The sequence below is a fragment of the Pholcus phalangioides genome, unplaced genomic scaffold (genome assembly GCF_987345545.1).
Source record: "Pholcus phalangioides strain wild (caught in Gottingen) unplaced genomic scaffold, Ppha-v1.0 ptg000027l_1, whole genome shotgun sequence".
Lineage (NCBI taxonomy): Eukaryota > Metazoa > Arthropoda > Arachnida > Araneae > Pholcidae > Pholcus > Pholcus phalangioides.
In genome coordinates, this window is record NW_028301617.1 from 8998314 (window position 1) to 9015118 (window position 16805).

Sequence of the window (16805 nt, forward strand, 5' to 3'; positions counted from 1 at the left end):
TCGCTGCAGCTGTGGTGAAGTTGGAACAAAGCTCCACTACGCCACATCTTGTCGACACACCAAAGAGTTCCATCTAAGAGATCCCTCGGAAGCCATGGAAACAACATGGATGGCCAATGCCCTAAAAAGACAGGAGCCGACAAGAAAACTGATCAGTCTTGTCAGACTCCTACAAGAAAACCCGGACAAGGCTAAGATGATCGGACCGAACTTGGATGAGGCCCAGCTTAATCACTGTGGAGCCAAGACGCTGGGCTAGGCTGGCAGGAAGACATCACAGCAATACGTCGAAGACTCAGACTAGGTCTGACTACAGATTTGTCCCCTGACCAAGCTGTACCTAAGCAAGTCCTGCGCTGAAGGCCCTCGACGAACGTTTACTGTAGCCCTCTTTCCTTTATTTATCTTTCATCATGATTTGTATATATTGTAATTAATATAGGGTTTTGTTTTGTCTTTTCTTTGTATTCTATATACATTGAAAATAAAAGTTCCCCGACAGCACCCACACCCCTTAAGCGGGACAAGGGCTGAAATTGACGGATGTCGACAGAGCCCCGGCGGTGTACGGTTTAAAAGTAAAAAAAATGTTATATGCATGTAAGAAAAATGCATGCATGCGGAGTTTCATCAAAACTTTCCCAGAAGTTCCGGAGACAATCGACCACCGAAAGAGAAAATTATCTTGATTCCAGGTCAATTCATGGCAATAGTAGGTTGCCAATGCTATATTTAGCATATGGCAGTCACTCTTAAAATGATAATTATGTAATGGCTTTCTCTATTCAATTTCTGTTTCTTATACAGTTTCTGTTCAATTTTTCATCTTCTGGGAATAGTTGCTGTGTGTGGATATGCGTACGCGATTCAGGGTCGTCCGCGTGGAGGAAATGCATTGTATAATACAACTAGCTATGCAGGAACCATTGCTGCCAGACAGTTTTTTGCCCAGTTCTTGAGAAACTTTTGAAGTAGCCTATCATTCGATCCGGGCTCTGTTTTGGTATATATGCAAAATTTAGCGACGATCGATCTAAAATTGTAGATTTGTATAGAGAGCACACACACACACAGAGAAAATCTATTTTAACATATAGATCACATTGTATATCCATGAATTTTGGAGGGGTGTGGGATGACGGGGCTGAGCCCTCTCAAGTAGTTTATTGGGGTGGGGGCGCAAGCACCCTGAGTCCCCAGGTTATGGTATCTATACGTGGTATAGATGAAATGAATTTCTACCGATATACGTACATACAAAATCTGCATTGGGGGGTAACAAAATGTATGACTCAAAGGTAGGCTGACCATATTTCCTCGAAGGAATTACGTGAAATTGGGATTCCAAATACGGGACGGAAATTATCGCCAAAAATGACGCCAAAAGTAAACAAAGTTGCCAAATATTGGAGAAATTACGTAAAAATCCAAATGGCGGGAAATAAAGTATTACTCCAAATTGCAGTGGATTTAAATGAATTCCACGAAATAAAACGTTCACCAAGGGGTCATTCAAGTATTACGTCAACATCGAGGGAGAGAGGGTTTCGGATTTGCTGACTTTTGATATAGGATATAAAACAGGATATACACGATTCCAGCACACAAAATCCGATTAAGCGGGGGTATGCGATTATGGGGGGAAACAATTCAATTATTACTTTAGGGATGTCATTCAAGTATTACGTCTGCATCGAGGGGGGTTTCGGATTTGCTGACTTTTGATGGCAAGGGGGGAGGGGGGTTTGAATGTTGCTTATGTATATTCTAAGCTGTTGACGACATTTTGGTGACTGGGGGGGGGGGGTGTCAGTGTTTTGGTGACTTTTGCTGACAATGGGGGGGGGCAAAAATGGCGGTAAATCTACTTACGTTACTTGAGTGGCCCCCAAGCCAAATGTGAGAGATTAATATTCTTATACATAATTGTAATTATCATAATATAATTTACGAGTGGGAAAATAATTTCATTCTTTGACTTCAATGAAGAATAAATATTTGAGTAAGCTTCGCGTAAAAAAAAAAACGGGAAAAACCACTTTCGCTAGGAAGTCGGGACGGCCAACAAAAACGGAAAAACCGGGACTGTCCCGGGAAATACGGGACGCATGGTCACCCCACTCAAAGGTAATAACAATTTGTACTCAAAGGTAATAACAATTTGTACTCAAAGGTAATAACAATTTGTACTCAAAGGTAATAACAATTTGTACTCAAAGGTAATAACAATTTGTACTCAAAGGTAATAACAATTTGTAACTCAGAAGAGTGACAAACTGAACATTTTCGCGAGAATAAATATTACAGCTGGACAATATTTTTGCAAGAACGGGGGGGGGGGGGAAGGGAAAATGCCCGTGTGTGTGTGTGTGTACCAGGGCAATTCAAATAAGGGCCGCGTCGGTGAAAACCCACCTGAATAAAGTCGTAGAGTACTTGTGTCTTTTTTTTCTTCCAAAAAATCGTCAGAGTTCTCCATTCCCCCCGGATTCTCACACTCGAAGCAATGTAAGGAAGAAGAAGAGAAAAACGAGGTCCACATCGATCATACACACTCATCCTCGTGCTGCTTCTTTTTTTGTTTTTTCTCAGCATGGCATGATGATGAAGAAGGGGAAAAAAAAATATTAAATATTCCCGTCATGGACATTGGAAAGTGTTGGCTACTAATGAAGTGTTTTTACATTCAAAGCCGGTATTTTACGACCGCGTAGTATCTGGACAGTTTCGCGAGGACATCCGCGGACCGATAGGTTTTATTGGTTTGCTTATTTGGTTCATGGTCAAAGTCTGTCTTCGACGGAGAAATGCTGGGAAATTTGTATTTTGCGTTTCAAGTCGATTTTTATTTTTTACTACAGTCGAACCCCGTTTTAACGAACGCCAAGAGACCAAAGGCATCACTTCGTTATAAAGGAATTCCAGTTTACCTAGCAATGTTCCTATGCAAACATATTTGGGGGGGATTGGAAAAGTGTTCGTTAAAACGAGATTTTCGCTGTAACGGTATTCGTTAAAACGAGATTCGACTGTAATATCGACTACTATCGAAACAATGTGATTTGTATACTGGTTACGGTATCACTATTGAGAAATATTACACTTTATCTCAAAAACTAGGGCTAATCTGACAAAACCAATGCCTGTATTTCATTACGGTACTCAGTGCCGTCTTAACGCATGGGCTCCACCCGGGCACGGTCCGGGGTCCTCAAGAAGAGGGGGGGGGGGTCCCCACAAAAATGAGATCTGGTTGAAATTTTCTAGAATTAACCAGGTAGGGCTCTCGGAAAAAGTCACTTAGCCCCATGATGCTCTTAAGACGGCCCTGACGGTACGGTATAGAAATTCAATATCAGCTGGTTCCGTTATGGATCGCATTTATTTCACTGGTCTTTTCTTCTTTAAAAATTTTCGATCATACCATAGGGCAGTGGCTGCGGCCATATAAGGGCCGGGCAAATAAATCTATTGTCCGACATGCCCGGGGTATGAAATTTTTTCGACCACATGCCCGACTACAAAAAAGTACGGGTGGGGGGATTTTTAGGGTTCAGGGAGAAATTTTAATAGTTCAAATGAGAAATATGTATATACATACCGTCGAATCTCGTTTTAACGAATACCGTTGCAGCAAAAATCTCGTTTTAACGAACACTTTTCTAATCCTCCAGATAAGTTTACATAGGAACAATGCAAAAAAACCTGCAATTCCTTTAAAATGGTATTTCGGTATAACGATGTGATTTCTTCGGTCTCTTGGAAATCGTTGTAACGGGATTCGGATACCGTAAATGTGATAAATGCGGTTATTATGCATTAATCACCGAGCATTTTGGTAGGTTTGATAAATTTATAACTTTTACCGGCGATTATGTGCAGTGCGCATGTGTCGTTAATACGGTAAATTTAATACGTTCTGTAAAAAATGACCACTTTTACCGGCGATTATGCATAATACCCAAACGTCGCGTCGTTGGTAACATGATACACTATACATAATAATTCGCTCATGTATAGTATCGACGCTTGGAGTCGGGGTACGATCATAAAATTTGTTATCATTATATCGGGGTTCGACTGTGTATTCATCACACATACTAGACTCATTTGGATTTTTTTTTTCATATTTATCAAATTCACCAATTAAACTATGGGTATTATGTTTAATCACAGCCAAAGGCGATAAATTTCAAGTATTTGTCAAATTAACCAATGACGCTTGGTTATTATGCATAATCGCCGGTAAAAGTGATAACTTTTTTTAGGGTATTTATCAAATTTGCAAACGACGCTTGGGTATTATGCATAACCGTTGGTAAAAATTGAAGAATTTACCAAACTTATCGAGACGGTTGGTAAGTATGCATAATAACCAACGATTATCCCATTTACCTTAATGCAACTAAACAATGTTTTTCGCTCGTATAAAATATTCATCCGAGCATGTATTTTTTTCGAGTTACATCATACCCCACCGGGCATTTACTGTTTTTTTGGGTTTGCCCAGCCCTGGGCCATAAGGTTGTAGTGAGATATTCTGAGGGGACCCACAGGTGGTTTCCCATCTCACACTCCTCCCCCCCAAAAATGATTTGCTGTACCCACGGTTACGAACCACTGGTCTAGATATTTAACTATTTTCTGAAACTGTGACTGGATTTTCTCGGGTTGCTGGTCTCCCTCCATGTTTCCGGCATGCCGGTGTTAATGCGAGGAAATACGGCACCGTAACTTTGGGTTTCTCGGACGCAATACCAAAAAAAAATATGTTTTAAATCACTTTCTGGGCCTACTGTCACGATGATATAGACATGATTTCACCGCCTCCTCTTAGTTCAGGTTATATTGATTTGTGGCAAAAGCATGAATTTTGGTGACCTGATATAACACTCTCTTCCACCTTCAGTTTTTGCCAGTTTTCTTTCAAAAACTAAAACGGCCCAGGCTCTATCGGTTTTAGCAAATTTTAGGCCTTGGCCCTGTGAAGGTGCGGGACCGTGTCGGAGAAAACTTTATTATACATCATCAAATGTACATGGAAAGAGATTGAATACTTAAAACATCTATAGCAAGATTGAGAAAACACAAAAGAGGGAGAGGTTCAAAAATTAAGGTATCCGACTACCTTTCTTGTCACTTTTGTTTAAAATGGTTCTGGAGTGAACTTTAAATACATTTTTTTGATAGAAAGTGTCTCGAAATGGTGAAAACAGTGACAAATTTTGGTCTATCTATTGTATTTTGTATGAAAAAGTCGTTTTTATGTCAAATTTCAGGCAAAATTCATGTGATGTTCGAAACACGATTGCAAACAATTTTATTAATGAAATGCTTTGTGATTTTCACAGTGCATTTAGATAGTAATGTTGCAGGTTCTGGACCAAAATTTAAAGGATTGCATGATATGTTCATAAGTTACACCAAAATATGTTTAAGTACGTGTGAATTTTTTTGAAATTTCATCCTACATTTTGTAATAAATCACATTAAAATTTCGTAAGGATGCAATGCATCAATTTTTAGAAATCATGTCACAAAGTCAAGTAAAATGTCAAAAATAGCATTCTCCGTAAAACACGTTTAAAGTCTTTATTCGCGTATTACTTGTATGTAAAAACGCAACACTAAAGTGAACGTAACTTTGATTCTAAGTATCATACGAACAAAACAAGGCCCGTTTTGGAATCACAACAAATAGGGCTTTTAAAAAAATGCAAACCCATATTTTCTTCCAGAATGACGTTTTCAACGTAGTCGCGGATACCTTAATACAAAATATACGTACCGTATATACTCGTGTATAAACCGAGTTTTTTTTGTGGAAAAATTCGTTCCTCAAGTGGGGTCGGCTTATACTCAGGTCAGTTTTTGGTGAGAAAATATCGACACCCCCCCCCCACAATATCACTAGTGATTTTTGTAATAGTGTTCAAGAAACCGGCGTTATTGGTATGGGATATGTTTAAACCCCACAGAACCGATAACGTTAAAGCCGAGGGCAAAGAAAACGAAAACATCATTGGCTTTGGATACCAGGTGGTCTAACGTCAATTTTACAGCCTTCAGATGTGAGCATCAACAAGCCTTTCAAAGACTATTTGAAGGATTTGTGAATCGAATCTGGTGATAGAAAGAAACCACAAAAAAAAAGCCTTGAAGAAAACCTGACATTGGCCGAGTGTGCAAATTGGTACACGAGGCGTGTGGAATTCTGTTTCCGCCGATCGTTCAGAAAGTGTAGCATCAGCAATGCGATGGACGGAACTGGAGACGATATCCTCTTAGAAAGTGACAATGGCGATGATACAGCCCAGATGAGGATAAAAACCAAGATGCCGCACCCTATGACGATCTGATGGATTGCGATGAGCTTGGAGACTCAGAAGAAACGGTTTAGAAAGTGTGAATCATTTTCTATTGTAAAATTTCCGTAAGCTATTCATTTTGCATGGAAATATAAGATTTTTTTTTCTTTAAAATGCACGGATTTTTTTTGGGTTGGCTTGTACACGAGTTTTCAATTTAGTGCTGTTTTGGTGGTCCTGAAGGGGAGGGGCGGCGGCTTATACACGAGTATATACGGGGCATACATGGAAATAGAATTTGTGCCATTGAGAGGGGGAAGTAAATTTGACACGGGACGAGATAGCGCTGTAACGACTAATTCCTAAATCGATGCCTCATTCACTCAAGACCAGATCCGACGACCAGAATCAAAGTTTTTCCCCCATTCCCAGCTCCGTGAGGGCTGACTGTGGGATTACTGACGGGCCCAGATGGGCCTCATTCCCTCAAGAGCCCCCTCGTCCTCAGAATATGAAAGAACCGATCGTTTGACTCTTGATGGTCTTCGGAGACTTATCGTGATAGTGCTTGGTTTGACTGTTATGGTCGATGGGTCTCTTTGTAACAAATTTGGATTTGCTTCCATAAATTCCACCAAGTTTTTAACCTTCATCATTATTATAGGTTGCCTTTCTAGTATGTGCCTCCTCCAATTGTCAATATTCCTAATTGCTGGAGCATGTTGGTGGTGTGGTGCAGTTGCTGGACATTCGGTGGCGTAATGCAACTCGTTCCCGATTTCTCCGCATCTACAGTCACGAGACTTTTGAGGATTTCGAAGCGGTGGAGGTGCTCTGGAAAAGAAACCATGTCCTGTTAGGGGCATTATGACCTCTATTTTTTCCAGTTCAGGCTTTTTTGCCTTCATTGTTTCACTATGCTGTGAGCTTTCCTACCTGTTGCTTCTTCACCATCCCATTCATTTTGCCATTCAAGCATGCTGTTCACGTCAGCTTGCTCATTGCCTGCCCTACAGGCCAGCGTGTGCTCTAACCCAAGATAGCTCTATTTGCGGATCACTGCGGAGCAATTTCCATGTCTGTCGAGCCATGTTGCTTGATGACAAGGGGTTGCCTATTGCCTTAAGGCTGGACAAGCTGTCTGTCAATATTTTAGAAGAGTTGTTAAATTTCGCGGCATCTAACATTGCTTTATGAATTGCGAGTAACTCTGTCTGGCTCTAGTTTTGTTGCCCAGCTGTCTACAATGACGTTTTTTCTTTTGTTTTCACACACAAAAGCTGCGGCTGTCCCATCCTTAGTTTTAAAACCGTCTGTGTAATAGCAGTTGGTGTTAAAGTCAAGATTTAGTTCAAGCTGTTGTAAAAACCACTTTCGTTGGTGGTAGGTATCTGGATGGATGTACAGTCCAACCTGTCTCTCTCTCTTACTTTTTTGGTGTAGCTCTCGGCGTCTCAGTGTTTCCTCTGGTAATTCAATCACCTTCTTTAGGCGGAGAAGTTTAGTGACTTTTTCTTCATATTCAGGCTTCATGCTGAGTGGGTGGGGATGCCAGTTACGACTTGAATTGCATTGTTCGGCGTTGTAGTAGGCCCCCGTTATAAACTGAAGATCCAAAAAAACTAGTACAGGCATGCGTATGCAAATAAAGAGATATGGAACCAATCAGAGTACGGCGCTGTGGTCGGCAACGCCTATATAACACAACAAGTGTCTGGTATAGTTGTTAGATCGGTTACTGCTGCTACAATGGGAGGTTACCGAGATTTAAGTGAGTTTGAACGTGGTGTTATAGTCGTCGCACGAGAGATGGGACATAGCATCTCCGAGGTAGCGATGAAATTTGGATTTTCACGTACGACCATTTCACGAGTGTACCGTGAAAATCGGGGATCCGGTAAAAAATTAAACCTACGACATCGCTGCGGCCGGAAAAAGATCATGCAAGAACGGGACGACTGACGAGAATCATTAAACGTGACAGGCGTGCAACCCTTCCGCAAATTGCTGCAGATTTCAATGCTGGGCCATCAACAAGTGTCAGCGTGCGAACCATTCAACGAAACATCATCGATATGGATTTTCGGAGCCGAAGGCCCACTCGTGTACCCTTGATGACTGCACGACACAAAGCTTTACGCCTCGCCTGGGCCCGACAACACCGAAATTGGACTGTTGAGGACTGGAAACACGTTGCCTGGTCTGACGAGTCTCGGTTCCAATTGCTTCGAGCTGATGGACCTGTAGGGGTATGGAGACAACCTCATAAATCCATGGACCTTACATGTCAACAGGGGACTGTTCAAGCTGGTGGAGGCTCTGTGATGGTATGGGGCGTGTGCAGCTGGCAGTTGGCGTGATATGGGACCCCTGATACGTCTAGATACGACTCTGACAGGTACGTAAGCATCCTGTCTGATCACCTGCACTCATTCATGTCCATTGTGCATTCCGACGGACTTGGACAATTTCAGCAGGACAATGCGACACCCCACACGTCCAGAATTGCTACAAAGTGGCTCCAGGAACACTCTTCTGACTTTAGACACTTCCGCTGGCCACCTAAATCCCCAGACACGAACATTATTGAACATATCTGGGATGCCTTGCAACGTGATGTTCAGAAGAGATCTCCACCCCCTTTTACTCCTACGGATTTATGGACAGCCCTGCAGGATTCATGGTGTCAATTACCTCCAGCACTACTTCAGACATTAGTCGAGTCCATGCCACGTCGTGTTGCGGCACTTCTGCGTGCTCGCGGGGGCCCTACACGATATTAGGCAGGTTTTATGTTGAATCTGCTGACGTCACTCAACACCTCGAAAGCGAGAATTAATAAACCGGTTTGGTGGCCCACCTGACCGATGACGTCATTCATCTCTTCAATGATTCGTTCCTTGTTTCCTCGTCCCTCCTACTGTTGATGTTACTGCACGTTCTGCGATTCTCATTCGTTCTTCGATGATGACGTCATGAAGATATAAACTCAAGATAAACTCACTGTTGTGCTTTTAAGTTGTGGGTGCGCAAACTTTAATCGTTACAGCGGCGAACCCGAGATATCTCGTCAGATATGATCTGCTTTAATATCTCTTTACATTTCGCCTGCCCTGAACGTATGAGTGACTATATAAATGGATGAATAACCGTGTGAGTGACCATATAAATGGATGAATGACCGTGTGAGTGACCATATAAATGGATGAATGACCGTGTGAGTGACCGAGTGATTGTGAAATTGACTGTAGGAGATGGTTAGTGATTTATGGACAGCCCTGCAGGATTCATGGTGTCAATTACCTCTAGCACTACTTCAGACATTAGTCGAGTCCATGCCACGTCGTGTTGCGGCACTTCTGCGTGCTCGTGGGGGCCCTACACGATATTAGGCAGGTCTACCAGTTTTTTTGGCTCTTCAATGTATATGTAACAGCATTTTGCGGGGGTTTTTTTTTTTTTCGTATTTGTTTTTACTCACTGCAGTCACACGCAAGATAGAGACAAATTTGCATGTGATGGTATAGTCCTTAAGAAAATAAAAACACTTTAATCTGGATGGGAAGAACCACTTAACCGTTTAAAGGTCAATGTTCCATAAATGGAACACAGTTTTTATTTACAAAAATATATCAAAAAATTGATTCAAACATTTCAGGTTTTTTATCGTATATAGACGAGAGTGTTAAAAGTATTTTTTGAAATAAATTCGGAAATTTCAGGCTGATATAAACATTTTTGGCAGAATTTTGAAATTTGACATTTTTCGGGAATTTTTTCCCCCACTTCGATAAAAATTTGCCAAAATTTCAATTTTGAAGTAAATTGAAAATTATTATGTGTGTTTTTACCTCTTAATATATCAATCAAAGTAAATCAATTTGTTTGTTTGTGCTGTTAAACGTTAAAGAGCTACGTGCGTTCAAAAATGCATGTTTCATTTATGGAACATTGGCCTTTCAAGAGAGTGGAATTCTAGGGATATCTAACTCGCAGTGCGCTGCTTCGATTTTCTCGTTCGCAACCAAGGGGGTTGTCATCGTTCCAAATGTGTACAGGGGCTAATTCTGGGTAATATGATACAGAGGAATGTGCTTTCTGGGTGGATTGTTTATATTTGGCGAGTACGTTTTTATTCTTGCATTCTTAGAAATGTATGTTTTTGCGAACTTCAGACTAATCAAACCGAGTTCGACAATCCTAGATACCCTTGTTGTGTTCAGCTGAGTGTAATCATATCAAAAAGATATCTCACATTAGAAGAAACTGTAGGATATTTAGAAACTCTTTCAGATTCCGAATTAGAGGATGCAGATATACATGCCAGTTACGTGCTAATGAAAATGGAAACATCACGGACGAAGCTGATACTGTTTAAAATGGTCTAGAACCAACAGTGCCAACTGATGTATGTGAAATGCTAGATAATTTTTCAACAACGAGGATGAGCTGTTAGAAAACTCCTGAAATGTATTCTTCGAAAGATGCAGGGCGGAAAAAAGGAGCAAAACGCAAGTGCAACACTCAAGTTTCAAGAAAAGGCGAAACAGTTTTGAGCGATCTGGAAAAAAAAAAAATTATTACATGGGATAAAAAAAATTCTTTCTAGAATCCGATCAAAACATCGGCTCTGGATTCCATTCGAAAAAATTTGACATATGACCATTACAGCACGTTGGGATAGTATATTCAGAGTTGCGAGAAGCGGATCGTATTTCGCATTTGAAATTCCGAAGAGAAGTGACAATTGAACATTCTACGAACGAAGGAGGGGGTTGATTATTTATCCAGGTCCACGTTGTCAACTGAAAAAAAAGATGTCAGGTCATCTGATGGCCATTATATTGTCTATGACGAAAGGACGGTGTGCGGTTTTTGCCAAAAATGTGTAAAAATGCTACCAATGTGACAAACGGGTCCATCAGATATATATGTTTTCCTTCTTTTATCACGGACATTGGAAAAGAATTTTGAATTTTCTGCAATCATTATTATGTAAAAAAAAAAAAAACCAGTATGTGTTGCGAATTTGAATTTGAAGTAGAAAATACAAAATTTCGTGTGATAACTGTACTCCAGAAATAAATAATCGTTAGAATATTCACTAACAAATTCCCTGGACGGATCATGCTGATCCCTTGGGAATACGTGAGGATCACGTTATTAAAAATATAGGCGATATATGCCACTTTCCGCTTTCACCTCTCCCCAAGTGCCAATGTGGAAAACAAAGAAAAATGTTTTTTTTTCTTCAAATTTCAAAGTTGATCTATGTATAGGCATGCAAAAGGACCTCAAATTCCAAATTTCAAAACAATAAGTGACTTTGCTCATAGTTCGGCCTTTAAACGGTTAACACAGTAAAATTTTATAAGCAACTAGCTGTAATAACTCGGTGCTGAACGGGTTTCCTTACATTACTGGGAGGTCTGAAAAAGTGATAAACCATTATAAATGAAAAAAAAAAAAACTATTATAAACTATGTTATTCGTAGGCCTATCTGTACCGGCAGCATTAAAGAAGTATGCGCATCGCACTTACGGTATGCCGTACGTAACATGTACGGAATTCTATTAGCTTTGCAGACTATGCCATGATAATGATCAGTGAAATCCAGAATGCGGCTCATTGCAATACCTAAATCCACGCATGTCACGCATTAAACAAACATAAGGCGAACCTATATCATCATCATCACCACCACCACCAACCATTTTCAATCCTGTGCTGGATGAAGGTCTCCTCTAAATTTCCCCGTTTCACTCTGACTGACGCTTTTCCCATCCAGTTGACCCCAGCTACTTTTCGGATCTCGTCGATCCATTTTTCTTTGGGGATGCCTTCTCAGACGTCTAACACAGTGGTTCTCATCCTGGGGACGTATGGTCCCCTTGCGGTCCTGAGATATTCTAGGGGGGGGGGGGCAAAATCCGGTGAAAGGGGAGCCATGACAAGTTGGGGGGGGGGGGAAAGGACACAGAGTTGTGAAGAATTTGAGCTTTCAAGTGGAAATATGGTGGGAGAAAATGTGTTACCACTTTCAGAATCCAGCAGAACTGTCCATAGAATCAGGGGAATCTTAATCCACGGGACTATGTGGGTATCGCCCTTAAGGGGAGGCCCTACATCATGAGATTCGGTTTTATAATTTTCGAATACAAGTACGTAAATATGTAAGCTGCTACTTGCAGCTAAGCATGAGGCCCCAGAACATCACTTTACCCAGGGACCCATGATGTTGAGACAGCAATGCATAAAACCCTTCACAAGAAGGAAGCTCACTGAAATCTAGCCCAGGGTAAGCACGGACCCAGGGTGATGTGTTAGGAGGGTCGATTGTAGGTTTGTTACGTGGATCAATCTCATATTATACACATTTCATTCGGCTCTTGGAAGGGATGGGCACTCACTTTCTGGATCCATGGCTTGCGCGGCCCAGGATTAAAGAATTAAAATTTCATTTATAAAGTATTTGTTCATATTATAAATTTACTTTTGATTCAATTCAATTCGGTTAGTAGAAAGGGTTTCGATCTGGGATGAGCGTAGGGAAGCTCTGGGTAAGACAAGGGAGCCCCATGAGAAGAAAATATCGTCTAAAGGGGGGCCACGGATTGAAAAAGATTGAGAAGCACTGGCCTAACACAACGGGGAGGTTTCAGTCCAGAATACTTGAGTTCTATATGTTGTCCTGTCTTCTTGCAATATGTCCAGCCCATTTCCATGATATCATCATATACCTCTGTGTGGTTCCTTATCCAAGTGATTCGTTTTCTGTCTGTCCTTGTGATGCCTAACCATACCTACATCTTTCCATGCTCCTTTGTGTTTTGTGCAGCCTTTACATCGTCTTGCTTGTAATTTTTCCATGTCAGTTCCATAAGTCACTGCTGGTAGCAGCACACACCGGTTCTCAACCTTTTTAGTGAAAAAATTTCTATGACGTAGCCCAGGAGGCCTATTTTTATAATTACTCATCAAAGTCACTGACTTATTTTAATTATTTAAAAATATTTATAATTATCTTTTTAAAAATTTACAGTTTTTATTTTCATTTTCATGGAGCGGCCACGGAGCCCCAAGGGTTTCGCGTAACACCGGTTGTGTACCGCGGGGTTAAACACTTTTCTTTTCAGGCATTATGGCACGTGGCTCTTCAGAATTGCACAGTCACAAGATTCAAACAAATTGCAGTTTAATTACGTAATTAACACTCATAATTTTCGAGCGTCCCTTAGGTCCGTGTTTTCTTCTCGTGGCCCTCCCCTGTCATATATCTGCCCCCCCCCTCCACCGTCATCCGGGAGCAAGATCCTCTACACTTATGGAATCAAGAGTTTTGAGTAAGTTCTTGTGAAAATTTTTATGAATAAATTCCAGACCCCTGGGCTGGAATCCATTGAGTTTCTGTTGTACAGGTTCTATGCAGGACTGTCTCAAAATCTTGAGACCCTGAACATGGCCTTCTTAAGAGCGTCGTGGGCTTCCCCCACTAAGAAAGTGATTTTTCTGAGGCCCCCCTTAACTGACTGAACGTGTCTGCCTATCAATTTGGATGTTCAATGTCGAAAACTTCAATCAGTTCTCATTGTCATGAGCTCCTCTCCCCTTACTCGATGCCTCCGGTCCGTATCCGGATAGGCTCATGTGTTAAGACGGTACTGACCCTGGACTAAGGTATGTTCTGGGGGCCCTCCGTACTTGGTCTTTGCCTTCACATCTGTATCTTTTTTTCACCTCTCTATGGTCCCTTTATCACCTGTCATGAGTCCCCCTTCCACTTGATTTTTTTCCCGTGGCCCCCTAGAATATCCCAGTACCACAAGAGGGCCATATGGCCCCGGTTTGAGAAACACTGGGTTGGAGCACTCGACAATAAATTTTCAAAAATTTATATTTCATAGAAAGAGTGATTTTTTGTATCCGAAAAATGCTCTTGCACAGAGGTTCTTAACCTTTTTCAGCCGCGACCCATGGTACTGTTTGTTTTTCGAATTTAGTGAAACCCGTACCGCAATAAGTGCATTCACTTAATAACAGGACAGTAATGGTTTTCTACGATGCGTCTAGTCCATAGTTTTTCAAACTTCTTGTTCCATTGCCCCTTCAGCAGCAATATTTTCCCTTTCATCGCCTTCCAACACAAGTGAACCCATAGGATCCTATGTTAAGTTCGTAGCTTCTATCGCTCTCCCCGGACCATTCCATCACCCCACAGGGGGCGATATTGCCCACTTTGGGAAACACTGATCTAGCCCCTAGCGAAGCAAGTTCACATCGTAACCTGCACCTAAAAAATCCCTGTCTGTATGTGAATTTGAACGGCCCATCTTGTAGGGCCCCCCCCCCCCGAATCACGTTCGGGTCTTGCCCATAGCTCAAGAATCCCTGCCTGTAAAGCCCCGTTCACATGTAGAATAAAACATCCCGGGAAGTTCCCGGTAACGAGGATTTTCGCTACAAACCATTCACATGACGTTTGTTCATGCCGGTAATCCCCCCTCCCCTCTTTTTTCCGGAAGTCGTTACTAGTTACGTGGATTGAACGGAAGTGGCTGATTCAAGATGGCTGACGAAGTCGCTTACAGTAGTTTTCGCGATGCAAAGGATTATGGGAGAGAAAGTCGGAGTCGACCACCAATCCACCCCAAAAAAGAAGGGATTTTTTTGTGATGATCTTCTCTTCCACCTTTTCTTTTCCTACGAGGGGAAAAAAGTTGCCGTGCAGTTGTAATTATCACCAAAGCGACCCCCCCCCCAATCTTGTACATGTGAACGGGGCTTAAGTGGATTTGACTGACTCAAATTTGGATCTTGACTCCTAGTTCAAGAATCTGCAAGTGTCGGTAAGTCTCTCTATCTACTTCACTGTTTTGGTCATTCACATACTTGTACACTATCTAGGTCATGATCACTAACATCCTTTCACACTGTTTCTGTCACTCATATGCTTGTAAACAAACTCTCAAGGTAACTTTTGATGCTCACACTGTCCTGATCTCTCTTCTGGTCACTCACATTCACACGACCCATCTCGGAAGCCCCTGCGACCCAAGTTTCGGTCGCGAACATCTGGTCTAGTACATGATACGTGACAAATGTTCAAACATGTAGGTATATCAAAAAAAAAATTTGGATTTGTTTGAATTACATACCCGAAATTAACTGGAACGTAAAAAGCATGACAACGATCCCCGGTCTATCTTGCTAATCAACATGTTCAAAAGTGACTTTTCCCCCGCTATTAGATTCACTAATCACTTTAATTGTGCAGAGAACTGATTATGTTCGTTACTGGACAAGGCCCATTGTATGCTAACCTCCGAAGGTTCAAGTCCATACCCAACTATCGCTGCAGCTGTGGTGAAGTTGGAACAAAACTCCACTACGCCACATCTTGTCGACACACCAAAGAGTTCCATCTAAGATCTCCCTCGGAAGCCATGGAAGCAATATAAGTTTCAAGCCTGGAAACTCAGCTGAGGAAGCAGCAAGACGGAAAGAACATGCCCACATAAGAACGGACAGTCTCTCCGGAATCATGGCCATCCAGAATGCGCAGACACACCACCATACGGCCCGGGAAATAAGAACATTGCTCCACAGACACCCGAGCATCAAAATATCATAGATAAAGGCACATGCGGGTTTGTGGGGTGATGAGGAGGCCGACCGCTCCGCAAAGGAGGCCGCAAAGAATGGCAGCTTCACAAATGAAATCTGCTTGCCGGCATCTGCTGCCAAAGCCATGCCATGGGGTGACATGATGATGAACTGGCAAGTAGCCTGGAATGATCCGGAGGCTTCGGGAAGGTCCACGCACAAGATCCTGCGTCGCGTTAGAACGTGTAACGGCAAGTGGTGCAGAGAACTGATTATGTTCGTTACTGGACACGGCCCATTCTAACCTCCGGAGGTTCAAGTCCATCCCCAACGATCGCTGCAGCTGTGGTGAACTTGGCACAAAACTCCACCACGCCACATCTTGTCGACACACCAAAGAGTTCCATCTAAGAGCTTCCTCTCCGAAGCCATGGAAGCAACATGGATGGCCAATGCCCTAACAATACCGGAGCCGACAAGAAAACTGATCAGTCTCGTCAGATTCCTACAAGAAATCCCGAACAAGGCTAAGATGATCGGACCGGACCGGACTTGGATGAAGAGAGGTGCAGCACCATCTCTGTGCAGCCAAGACGCTCGGCCATGCTGGAAAACATCAGCGGTACGTCGAAGACTCAGTCAGACCCGTCAGACTAGGTTTGACTACAGACTTGTCCCCTGACCAAGCTGGACCCAAGCAAATCCTGCGCTGAAGGACCTCGGCGAACGTTTACTGCACATTGGCTTCCCTACCTCTCTTTCTTTTATTAAACAGTGATTCCCAACGTGGGCGTTAACGGCCCCTTGGGGGGCGATAGAAAGTTCCAGGGGGGCTATTTATTATCAGCCACCTCGTTGGGCATTTTGCCTGTTGTGGCGTTGTATTTGTGTTC

The 16805-nt window shown here is 42.2% G+C and overlaps 1 protein-coding gene across 1 annotated transcript in view; it reads left to right on the forward strand.

The window, feature by feature from the left end:
• LOC149068360 (cuticle protein 10.9-like) overlaps positions 1-16805 on the forward strand; it is a 230312-nt gene that overhangs the window by 179368 nt on the left and 34139 nt on the right. The window lies entirely within an intron of this gene.